Raw genomic sequence first — 13882 nt, forward strand, 5'->3', positions numbered from 1 at the left:
ATTGCTTTCAATGAAGATGAATCTATTAACAACAGTATTTGAACTTGAACAAAAGATATTTTATTTTAACCAAATATAATTTACAATTTTATCAAGGATTATCTTGCTAAAGGGACTATTTCTGTCGATAATTGTAAAAAAGAAGCTGAAAAATCAAACTCTTGGCTATCGCTTATTTAAAGAAAGTTTTGTAAAAATGTAAAAGCATCCTTAAATTCGTTCATTACAAAATAAAATATTGCAGCGTCTGCGAAACGTAAACAATACAAAGTTTTTACACACTTGAGGCGTCTACTGGTGTCTAGCGGTCAATCTACTGATGAAGTACTTTATACTAAATGCAATTGTAAAACTGAAGTAGGGGGCTATTGTAAGCATGTTGCTGTATCATTACACTAACTAGTTGACTATAGTGAGTCACGTATTCAAGTTTTACAGATATGTCATATTACATGTTCCGGGTGAATCAACCAACTCTAAAGCAGTTTTATTTATTAAACTTATTTATTTAGAAAAAAATAATACCCGAAAAAGACTTTCAGGAACCCGTAAATATTGTTTTGCAATTTTTTATGCAGTTTTAAAAATGTTTGCCGTTGCAATTTTTTCACGCGTTTAAGACTTTATGATATTGTTTGAAGGTGTCTCTTTTTTGGCTTCTATTATCTTTAATGCAGTTTGAAGTCCCCATTTTGTGATCAAATATTATCTCACGTATCGAACTTAACTGTTGCTCTCTTTTTCTGCCATAATATTTAAACTGTTGCTTTCTTCTTCGCCATAATATGATACTTTATAATTTGACCATTCTTTTGATATTTTCATTCCGATCTTAGTTTCTATGCCAAATGATATCACTTTTTGGCCTGTTGTGCAGCCAAGCTTTGTCGAAAATATGGCCATTTATTTTTGAAAGAAAACTTAATTTGATTTTTTTTGACATGAGATTCAACCAGGAAGAAACTGTTGATTTTTTTCATACTTAGTTTTGTGTTATTTTGTTTAATTGATATTTTTATATTACTGTAAAGTTTGCGTTCTAAAAAATCTTTATAAGGCAATATTAGATATTCGGACAAACATTTCACAAAAACAATAGAATTTCTTATAAATGCAAATGGTTGTGGAATTGATATTCGGACAAAAATAATTTGACATCATAAAAACGAACCAAATAAAAAAGAAAATAAATCAAAGAAAATGCTTCTCAAGCAAATTTAGTTTTTACTAATTAACAATTTATTCTAATACTCAGCGCTGAAATGTTTTCATATCTGCAAAATATGTTTTACTTGATCTTTTCAATCCGCATTTACATTTTCTATTTAAAGAACTTTTTATACAACTTTTTTTTGGATTAAGTGTTCAATATTTAAAAATGAACTAAGTTCATTTATATAATAATACGAGGGAAAAAAATGTTTATATATATAAAAAAAGATGCCGGAACGGCACCTTTTTTTTATATATAAACATATTTTATATATAAACATTTTTTTATATATAAACATTTTATATATATATATATATATATATATATATATATATATATATATATATATATATATATATATATATATATATATATATATATATATAGATAGATAGATAGATAGATAGATAGATAGATACATGTATACATACATACATACATACATACATACATACATACATACATACATACATACATACATACATACATACATACATACATACATACATACATACATACATACATACATACATACATACATACATCCATACACAGTTATATATACATACATAAACAGTTTTAAAACTTAAGTTTTAAATTCATTTTCACTGATAGTATTTCAAACCTGTTCACGTGTTGCGACTAAGAACCACTTTATACGTAAGTCGATGTTTACCAAAACTGCAACAATTCAATGCAGGTTTATGCAATTGCACTTTATGATCCGGGTAAACTATCTAACGGGTGATGCGTAAGTTATCGGACAAATCCTAATTTCATTATTTGAGCATAATAATTAGTTTTTGCGGTTTTATGCGTTGGCATAAACGTTCTATAAAATATAAACTTTATTATTTGAAACACAATTATTTAAAATGAAGTTAAATGCATCTGAACGAGAATCTTTTCGAAAGCGACTAAAAATGTTTTTTGTAAATAAACCTAATATATAAAAAAAATAATCGTAAATCATTTTGAAAAGGAAGGATTTGCTCGAAGTACAATATATGATAACCTAAAAAGACTTGAAACTGTTCAATCGTTTTCTAATAGAAAGCTCCCTGGTCGTCTGACATCCTGGACTAGAGAAAAGAAAGCCGAATCAACGAGACTTGTCAACAATCGAAAAGGGGTCAGTCACAGAAAAATAGGTATTAAATTCGGTGTAAATCAATCAACAATTGGTCGTCAGTTAAAAAAAACGAATATTAAATATAGAAAACGTGAAAAGACTCCAAAATACACTATAGAACAACAAATAAAGGCAAAGAAAAGAAGCAGGAAACTAATTAACCAACTCTATAACACAAAATTGCTTCTAGTCATCAATGACGAAAAATACTTTTGTTTTGCAGGGGACAACATGCCTGGAAATTCTGGATACTACGCAAACAACAAAAAGACATGCCCAGAAAGTGTTCGTTTTATAGGAAAAGAGAAATTTCCAAAAAAATTATCAATGTGGATAGCCATATCTGACCGTGGTATGTCAAAGCCATTGTTTCGCACTTCCAAGGCTGTAGCGATCAATTCATCAATCTATACTAATGAATGTTTAGAAAAACGACTTCTTCCATTTATTCACAAGTATCATGGAGACTTAACTATTTATTTTGGCCAGATTTAGCAAGTTCTCATTATTCTAAAGATTCTCTAAATTGGATGGACCAATATGTCTATTACGTTGATAAAGAATGCAATCCCCCAAATGTGCCTCAAGCACGACCAATTGAAAATTTTTGGGGACATTTGGCACAGAAGGTTTACGAGGGAGATTGGCAAGCTTCAACAGAGCAAGTTTTGATTGATCGCATTAAACTAAAAATACAAAAAATTGATTTAAACTTTTTACAGTCGCATATGAAAGGCGTCAGAGCAAAATTGAGATAAATTGCAGATGGTGGTGATTTTTCATATAACAAATAATATATTTTTATTAAAAGATAAATGCTTTATTTAAAAAAATATAATAGTAGTTTGTTTTTTTATTTATAAATAAGTTATTGACGTTTTTATTTTGTCCGATAACTTCCGCATCACCCGTTAAGAGTGTGTGTGTGTGTGTTTATATATATATATATGTATATATATATATATATATATATATATATATATATATATATATATATATATATATATATATATATATATATATATATATTTGACTTGCCTAAAAGGGCCAATTTTGCCGACTAAATGAACGAAAAAAATCATTGATGGAGGGTGTCACACCCCATCGCGTCGGCCTTAAATATATGCCCAGTTTAAAATAAAAGAAGATAAAAATAAAATAAAAAAGAGTCATTTAGAAATATTTTTTTCAAGAATATTTTTAAATATTTGAAGAGTATCTTCACATTTTCTAAATCTCTAAATTTAACTTTCTTCTTAACCAGCATTAATTTTTTCATATTCAATCTATGAGCTTTGCAAATAAAATTACTTCGTTTTGTTTTATGCAAGTTGGCATTTTCTGAACATTAAATAGAAAGTGTATGTAATTTTTACTAAACTTAGAGATATTTTAAAAGGATTTAATTGCATTCCTTTCCAGTTTGTCAAGTTTCTTTATTGTTAAGTCTTTATTTTCACAGAGCTTTAGACTATGAGTTGGCGTCGGAACTGCAAAGAATATAAATAACTGGATAATAGAATTTGGATAAGCATACCGGATTCCATATTGAATCAGAGTTTGCACAGTTGTTTGGAAATTTGATACTCGAGTGTCAATATTTATTCTATTAAGAGTGCAAAAGTTAATTTTTTTGTGTCCCAAGTAAAACCCAGATGATTAAATTTATCATAGAGTATTATATGATGGTCGTCTAGGGTTATCATGAAGCTTGTACTTTGTTTTTTTCCGGAGAATAAAAGTTTTGATAGCATTAATAATAGGTCTTCCTAGGCCTGAATAAGTAGAACTAAAAAGAATGATGGCATCCGCATAAGCTATAAACCAGTAAAGTTTTCATATATAGTAGTGACAACATTGTTATTTTTTAACGTTTCCAGTAGCTTTTTAGTGTATATGTTATACAGATGGGGTGACAGAATCGTTCATTGTCTCACTCTAGTTATGATACAGTTGCATTGCTGCTATGTTATAAAGAAGATCTATTTTGGTTATGGTAGACCTTTTTTTGTCAAGTTCAGAAACCCGATTTTCGACAAAAAAGGGTGCTGCGCGAAGAAACTGATTAATATACGTGGATTATGAAATATATTCTACAAATATTTTCCTTTTTCAATTAAAAAAAAAAAGTTTTTGAATTTAACAGAAATTTAAAAGAAATTTTGCAATTGTTACTAAAATTAAATTAAATCCGAATTTCAATTTCAAATTTCGCGCCGAAGTTAAAGCCGAACTCAACTTCGCCAAAAAACTTCGTAATCCAATTTTTAACAAATATTCGCCGGTGTCGCGTTAAATAAGTAGATCGTTAAATAAGTAGACAGTCAGTTCTGCGCAAGCGTAACGCCTGCGCAGATACAGCGCAAAGCTTCCGTTAGGTAGGTTAAATCTATCGTTAAATAAGTAGCCTTGTTTCCGTTAGGTATAAACTCAAAAAACAAAAATAATCATGTTTTAAAATTTTTTAAAATTATATAATTAAAATGCGAGTCTATAATTACTCTGTTGAAGATGTTTAGCAGTCTCTGATGGAATAATAAATTATTATAATAAAAAAGTGTCAACTTTGTGGTATGTGTATATATAACCCACTATTTAAGTTAAACTTTTATATAATTTATGATTAAGAGTTTATTATTATTGTATATTTTATATTATTTTATGTTTCTGAAGTTAATTTTATACTATGTCTCAGCATCTCAAAACTAACAGTTGTTTTGGGACTTCCATTTTATGCATTGACTTATTTGTCGATTTTGCTCAGAACTATTAGTCAATTTTGTTATGTATTTAAGAGTTGCAATTAAGTATTACTAGAAATACTTATTGAAAACAATCTAAGACCAAATTAACTGTAAATTTATTATGGATTTGAATCTAATTTTCAGAAAGTGACCCTAGGTACAGATTAAAAAAAGGTTATTCTACCAAGGGTTACTAATTTTTAAACCCTTTTACTTGATGGAATTTTATTAGTATAAGTCAATATACTTATACTAATACAAAGTAATTAGTATAGAGATGTAATCGTATCAGTTTTGCCTTCTTTAGAAAAGTCTGGGGACTTGAATTTGGGCACTAAAACAATCTGGCTATAGGTACACAAACTTCCCTTAGACCTTATTGGACCTCTTGCCTTAATAAAACTTGAAAAAAATATATTATTACAATTACTGATAATTGAAGTTAATATGTTGAAAAATTAACAATTTATGCAACTACTTTATTTTATAGATTTTTGGTACTCTTCAAAAAACTCTAAAATTTTAGGTCATTTGATAAATTCTGCTTATTTTCCTTAAACCAATCAATGAGAAAAAGGTTCAGAGTTTAAACTGGTAGTGGTAAAGGTTTGAAATAAGCTATTTGTTAATGATAGTATTGTTGTAAAAAGGGGCTGTCGAAGTTCAAAATTTTTCTAAAGTTTTCTTTAAAGTTTGTCAATACAGTCTAAAGACAAGGCCTTAGATATTTTAAGAGACTCACCTGGCTGGCTTGATGATACCTTGATTGATATAGCACAAAGTTTGTTTTTATATCAGTTTTCTAAAATGTTTGGGTTTACAAGTTTAAAATATCTGGATTTTTTGCATTTTTAGTTGTTTTAATTCATGTGGTTTTTCAGAAAGTTACAGTTGTATGCAAATGATTAATGTTAAAAAATCATATTGGGTGTTTCTAAGTAATGTGTCCTGATGTTGTTTCACATTGGAAGTGTGTTTAGTTTTATGATTCACTCTTTAATAGTTTAAGTAAAGGTGATGCGCCATTGTTAGTGCATAGAGTTGCACATGAAAATGATTGTGATTTTTTCTTAGAAAGAAATGCAATGGTTTTGTGTAGCAGTATCAACCTAAGTTTAGTTATATAAAAAGATAATGACTTGCGGTAGCATTACCTGAAATGTATTGAGAATGGTAAATTAGAGATGTTTCCTTTTGTTACTGTGTTATACTGTCATAAACAGTGTGTCAAAAACATCTTATAGATGTCTAAAGTTATACAATTGGCTAATTTAGGTCAACTATTGTTTGTTCTTTATTTTGTTATTGGCATGATGATTTGTTTTGCTCACTTTGTAGTTGTTTTTTTCTTACTGTCATCAGTTATTCAACTAGGGTTATCGATATAAGATATAGTCAATAGGTACAGTTATTAAAGTCAGTTCTTTATTTACATACATTTTGTCGCAGTTGCAGTTGATTATAGCTACTATTACAACTACACCAAAAGTAGTATTTAAAAATATGGCTATGTAATTTTTAATTATAATGAGATGTTTGATCAATTTTTTATAGAATATTGTGAAAGTATAGACTATTCTGGCATGTTGATATATCTTTGATGGGCGGACATAAGAGTATAACTGCATTTTTGACCATTTAACGATTTATATGAGAAAATGTGTCTTGTGTATGCCGGCATCAATGGTTTTAACAGTATATTTACACCATTCGGTTCAAACAGAATAAAAGTAATAACCCATTTCTCAAAATATGACTTCTGTAGCAAAATAATTGGGTTTATAATAATGTTTTTTTGCTCTCCTGAAAAGTTACACTTTTGCAGTTATACTCTTATGTCCGCCCATCAAAGATATGGCTGTTTTAACATTTTTAACATTTATTTGATTTAAAAATTCAAATCCTTCAATTAGAGTTCATTTTGTAAATCAATTTATTGACATGCATTAATCAATGCATTTATTAAGTACTCTTCTGGCACAAAAGCATTTTTATAATTATTTTATTTATTCGTTGTGATTTTATGATACTATTTATATTATACTATATTTCTATTCTATGTAGGCTTGTAATTCCATGTGGAAAAATCGAATTTCTTCCGAAAATGCCCAAGTTTCAACCAAGTTAAATTTTTTCAAAAGGACTTAAAAACCATGTTGTTTTATTTTGCTATTTATATTGTGTAAGGATATTATTTTTCTCATTGATGTGTAAGGATATTATATTGATTTTATTTTCCAAATAAAGTTTTAGTGTAGCATGAAGTGTGTCGTTTCTTTAATATCGTTTGTATTTAAAACATTCTCATAGTAAGAAATAGTAAACTAAGTTTAGGTCACATTTTATTATTATTGCGCTATGCATACATTAAAATCGCTAAAATCGTTGAATAATACCCGTCTAGGTTGTTATTCAACGGTAGTACAGTAGTGGTGTAGTGGTAGAACGCTCGCCTCATAATCAAAAAGTTCTGAGTTCGATCGCCACCACGTCCCTGGCAGTACCGCGCTCAACTTGTTTCACCGCGTAGCGATCTTGATCGTCATGGTTTGTGTTTCGAAGTTATAGAGTTGAGAGAGGGTTGTAACAACAACTAAAGCAGCCTCCTTGACTGTAGTGTCTTTTTTGGCTTTGAGGAGGTAAATTAACGCATAAAAAAAGGCTAGACACGAATTAATAAATTCTCTTCTTTTCTTTTTTCTGGGATAACATCAGAATGCTGTCCTTACTATTTATCTGCGTAGAATCAAGTAACAATTACAAATTTTACAATCATTAAGTTTAAGGGTTAAGGATAAATAATTTAACGTAAAACATTTTGCTAAAATGCACAGTTAAATTATTTAGGAATACAATAAACTTCCTTGTGAGATGACTATTTTATTTGATATCATTAATACGAGTGAATGGCCTATCAAAAAGCTTTTTCTTAAAAATATGTTTCTTGTCATACTATACTATAAAGATATAAATTGCGATTAGAATATACGTCGTGAGTTAAATATTATTAAAAGTAGTAAATTATCACTATAAAAATGCCCTTAAGTAATAACAATTCGCATGGCATAGGAAATGCTTTTAGTTCGGTTAACGTATGTTTTTTTTTAAATTTGTTCGCCTGGGTTAGCAAAATGCCTCGATTGTTCAGTTTGTCTACTTATTTAACGATCTACTTATTTAACGTGACTTAATACGTTAAATAAGTATCCGTAAACTAACGCATGCGCAGAACATCATTTTGTCTACTTATTTAACTATCTACTTATTTAACGTGACACCGGTCCTTATTCAATATGTTCACAGTTAGCTTTAAATAATTTATCAAGTTTTACGATAAATGAATCACATGCTGCATGAATGTGAGCTTAAAGAATTTTAGCCCAATCCTGCCAATAACCTGTTTTTAACGAGTCCAAGTTTTTATAATTATTAGTCAATACTTTGGCTTCTAAAATTCCCCAAATGAAGAAATTCACGAGATTTGTATTTGGTAAACTTTACAGCCATTGTTCGGAAAAAATAAACTGTATTCGCACTCAAAAAATCTTAATTCACCTAAGCTTTGTGTACTTTTAAAAAGTCCATGGTCTTTTTCCAAAATGAGCTTGTGCTAAATCACTGTGTAATTCACGATAAAAAGTTGCATAAATTTCTGACCCCAGACTCCAAAAAAATTAACGGAGAACGTCCATCAGAAGTCACTGCAGCCCATATCATTATTTGAAAAGATGAATAACGTTTAGTGGCCATACGAACATTTAATCTTCCTGTCAGCCAAGCACGATCATTTTAAAAAACAATTCAGTAAAAGCAGAGGAGGCCAAATATTTAAAGGTTTTTTTGTTTTCAGGCCTCCACTATCCTAATTTTTTGCAAGGCATTGTTATGAAAATACTTCATTTTGGAGTTTGCACAGTACGTGCAAACGTCGTATTTGAAACATCAAAAAATCTTGCGGGCGCTCATGCATATACAAATAGAGATTAGCGAAAAATAAGTACAAAACAAAAGCATTTACTTTTTGATAATAAACTGAAACCTTGCAAAGACAATGTATTTTTTTGAACCCGTAAAACTAAAGGATTTCTTGATCAAAATAAAATTAATGCGATTTCTATAGATAAACGTAGCCTAAAAAAATTATTTTCTTTAATTATGTTATTGAAGAAACTTTTCATCTTTTTGGTATTATGGTTTCTCCTCCTCAAGCTAACTGCCATATAGAGGCCGTATACCAAGGCCCGCCAAGACGAGTTCAGCTCACTAAAAAGCATCATAACCTGCTTCAACAAACCAACGTTAACGAGTTAAAAAGTTAACGAGTTAAGAAGAACAAAGAACAAAGTGAAGAAGAAGTTGAGTGAGAAAGATAGCATATAGATACTTTCAGGTATTATTATCATTTTAGATAATATTTTTAGGTTGTCTAACTTTAGACATTATCTTTACTATTAAAATGTACTTTTAATTTTCTTCTCGTTATTACAACAATTATTATCAGTACTTTTTGTTTATTGATTTTTTCTCTTTTTTATTATCAAAACCAGCAAACTATCATTTCTACATGGTTATTTTTAATGTATGTTTAATGTATGTTTTAATGTATGCGCTTTAATCTTTCTATTTACGGTCCATGTGTTTCAAAGTATGCCTTTGCTTATTATTCCTTTTATTATATTTAAGAATTGGTGTCACTCCTTTGATCAGGTTTCTGCATGAGTGACACCATCCTAATTAATCATTACCTTATTTTTATAAATAATTTTATGCTTACAACTACCATTATAATAGTATTATTATTTTTCATTGTAATTATTGTAAACATACTTATATTACTATTACTATAATTTGTATTATTTTTTTATCTTATATTACTATTATCTATTATTTTTATTATTCTTATTATTATTGTTATTATTATTATTTTTATTATTATCAAAAAAATTGTAAAAATTATTTACAGAAAATAAATAGCTTGTTGTTGTTGTTGTTATCGCCAACCTTCATGAGGGAGGGCGATAACATTTTTCAAATCGTTTTTATGTAATGACGTCATTAAAAAAAGTAACGAAAATAAATTTATGCCTATAAGAGAATCTTAGCTTAAAATATTTTCAATACCTCATCAATAATAACATTAAAAGTTTTTATAATGACATATTTGAAAATGGAGCGGTTCAATCGAAACCGACCAGAATAACACAGTCAACTGTTTCTTTAATTGACAATATTTTAACTACTGACATTTACATTTTCCTATTTACTTTTTTATAAATACAGATAAAAAGTTAATACCTAATGAAAAACATATCTTTAATAAAGCTATTTTTTTGAATGATAACCTTAAGTTCTAAAACTGAAGAATAGTACTCCAATAGCAGTACAACCTAGTTCTAAAAATCATTCCACGGAACATGCAGTAATTGATCTTGCCAACCAAATTTTAAATGGTTTTGATAACAACAGTTACACACTCGGAATTTTTCTAGATCTATCAAAAGCATTTGATACTGTCAACCACAACATTCTAATTTATAAACTACACAATTATGGAGTAGTTCACTCCAATTTAAAGTGTTTAAAGTTGTCCAATTTAAATGTTATTTACAAAATCGTAAACAAGGAGTACCATATGACTTAACATGTTCCCCATTTGAATCAATAAATTGCGGAGTTCCCCAAGGATCAATACTTGGACCCCTGCTGTTTTTAATCTATGTTAATGATATTTATTTGTCTTCAAAAATACTTAATTATATTATTTTTGCTGATGACACAAATGTTTTCTTTTCTGACTCAAATTTAAAAAATAATTTTTATATTGTAAACACAGAATTAATATATCTTAATGAGTGGTTTGAAGCAAATAAACTTTCATTAAATATTGAAAAAACGAAATATATTTTGTTTGCTAAGTCATCTAAATCCGAGAACCTTCCACTCAAATTACCTGAACTAACAACTACCAATATTAAAATAAAAAGAGTTTTTTCAATGAAAATACTAGGAATAATTTTCGATGAGAATTTAAATTGGAAAAGCCAAATAAAGCTAGTCGAGAACAAAGTTTCAAAGACCCTGGGGATTATGTACAAGACAAAACATCTTTTAAATAATTTATGTTTAAAAAATTTATACTTTTCATTTATACATAGTCATATTAACTATTGTAATATTGCCTGGGCAACCAATCATTTATCTTTCCTAAAAATTATTTATACAAAACAAAAGCAAGCAAGTAGATTAGTTTTAGATTAGTTTTGGGCGCAAGTAGATACGAAAGTGCCGAGCCGTTACTCAAGGAAATAAATGCTCTAAATGTAAACAAACTAAATATATACCATAACTTGTTATTTATGTTTAAACTTCAAAATGAAATGATTCCAAAATATTTTTTTAAAAGTTTCACTCGAATTAATCATAAATATGAAACAAGACATTCAATGAGTAATTACTACATCCCACTAACATCACTCAAAAAATCTGACTTCTCGACTATATGCCGGGGACCACGCTTGTGGAATTCGGTTCTTGACGAAAATATGAAAAAAATAAAATCTATTGCTACATTTAAAAGAACTATAAAAAAACACTTACTAAATTTCATTCTCTCATTTTTAAAAAAAAAAATCGAAATAATTTTGTATTTTTAATTTTTTATGTACTTTATTTAATTTTAATATTGTATTGAATATGTATATGCATATAAAGCGAATTAAGTTTTTTTTTTGTTTGTTTATTGTCTTTAATATGTATACGAATATGTACAGATTTGTAATTTTTTATTTGTTATTTTATATTTTAACTTTATCTTAAATTTCTTCTTTTTTTAACTTTAAGTTCTTTTTTTAACTTTAAGTTCTTTTTTAACCTTCTAAAATTTCTAACCAAATTTTTTTTTTTTTTTAACTAATTAATTTTACTCTTTTATGCAATATTGAAAGATGTAAAATTTAATTGTATTTTTTTTTATATTTCACAAAGGGGCTTGATGATAAGTCATTTTGACTTCTACTTGTCAGCTTGTAATTATATATATATTTGTTTAAATTTATAGATAACATTGTAAAATGTGTAAAATGACGAAATAAATAGAAAATTCTAAATTATCTTTAAATATTTACAGTCTATTTTTTAAGAAATTTGTGCAAATATAATACTAGGAGATAAAATTTCGATACAAAGCCATTATTTATTGACGCTTAAGAATGACATTTCGAACAATATGTTATCTGGATTTCTGAAATGTGGTTTGGACCATTGAAGGCATTAATTGGATTACAATCAGAGTTGTTAATAAGGCCAAAAGTAGCAACACCAAGACCAAGGTCAAAAGTTAAAAGACCAAGGACAAGGTCAAGACCAAGAATAAGAGTTTTAAGACCAAGGCATACGCAAACATTTTCAAGACTAAAGACTTAAATTTTGCCTTACAAATTAATAATTGTAATCAGAGTTGTTAGTCCTTGGCTTTTGCCTCGGCCTTGTCTTATGGCCAAAACTTAAGGCCAAGGCCTAAAGTTTTGGCCATAAGGCAAGGCCGAGGCAAAAGCAAAGGTCTAACAACTCTGATTACAATTATTAATTTGTTTGTCTTTCAAGTCTCCTATTTCTTACCTTATCTACCTTTTCTTCAAATTCTATACTTTTTATTCACGTTTTTTAATGAGTTTGATTAATGAGTTTTTTAATGAGGGTGAGGTATCTCGAAACGAATTTTTAAATTTACTTTAATTAGTCACACAAGTATTAATTAAATTAGTATTCATACCGAAAATTAAAAATTTGTTCTACAAATTAAACCAGCTGCCAAAAAAAAGAAGACGTATGAAATAATTGTTATGAAGCAAAAACCAAACGTGTGTCATGGTGATCCACTCTCCCCTACTTAAAAGAAAACAAATATAAACGAAGGTAATATTTGTAAATACATCTTACAGTTTTTTTTAAATATGAATCGGTGAATGTTAAAAGGGCGGAAGTCAAACTACGTAAACTTTCGGCAAACAAAAAAAAACTGCATTTTTCCCTGTGGTAAATTTTTGTTAATGGAATAATAATTTTTTTTTGAAGAGAATAATGTTTTTCACCTTCAAAGAAAAAATTATTGAATCATTAACAAAAATTTACTACGGGGAAAAATGCAGTTTTTTTTAGTTTCCCAAAAGCTTACATTATTGGACTTCCGACCTTTTAACATTCACCGATTCATATAGTAACAATTTTAAATCTAAATCTAAAAAAAAAAATTAAAAAAGGCTTTAAATTTTGTATAAAACATTTTTTGTCAACTATAAATGTGTAGAATGTGCTTAGATTTTTAGTAAATGGAAAATCTTGCAAACAAAATACTGGAGAAAGATTTTGTAAATAAAACCGGCACTGTTAATATTTTTTATATTATTTTTCGGCATCAAAAAATCAACTTTTAAAGGTAAAAAAATTTAAACATGTTTTCAAGATCCTTGATACGATCTCAATAAACTCGATATTATGTAGACTTTTTAATTAATTAAAAACAAATCCCATATAGGATTCGTTTGTATTTTTTGCTTGGAATTAAGGGGCTGTCCATTATTTATGTTAACAAAATAGGAGGAAGAGGGGTAAGGTTTAAAAATATTTGTCAACTGCTGACAAGGGGAAAGAAGGAGGTCAAGAAAAGTTTATTCAACAATGTTACTTTTAAAAATAAATTTAATTATTTAAAGAAAGAGAAAAAAAGATGTTTTTTCCCCCACGTTTTAGAGAGAGAGAGAGAGAGAGAGAGAAAGAAAGAGGGAATGGGGGAGA

At 28.2% G+C, this 13882-nt stretch overlaps 1 long non-coding RNA gene across 1 annotated transcript; it reads left to right on the forward strand.

Moving 5' to 3' along the window:
* The first annotated feature begins 4635 nt into the window (after positions 1-4635).
* LOC136075593 (uncharacterized) lies at positions 4636-7353 on the forward strand. Its single transcript, XR_010636042.1, has 2 exons — positions 4636-4916; positions 7154-7353. It is a non-coding gene; the product is annotated as an uncharacterized LOC136075593 (long non-coding RNA).
* The last annotated feature ends 6529 nt before the right edge of the window (positions 7354-13882 follow it).

The sequence above is a fragment of the Hydra vulgaris genome, chromosome 01 (genome assembly GCF_038396675.1).
Source record: "Hydra vulgaris chromosome 01, alternate assembly HydraT2T_AEP".
Classification (NCBI taxonomy): Eukaryota; Metazoa; Cnidaria; class Hydrozoa; order Anthoathecata; family Hydridae; genus Hydra; species Hydra vulgaris.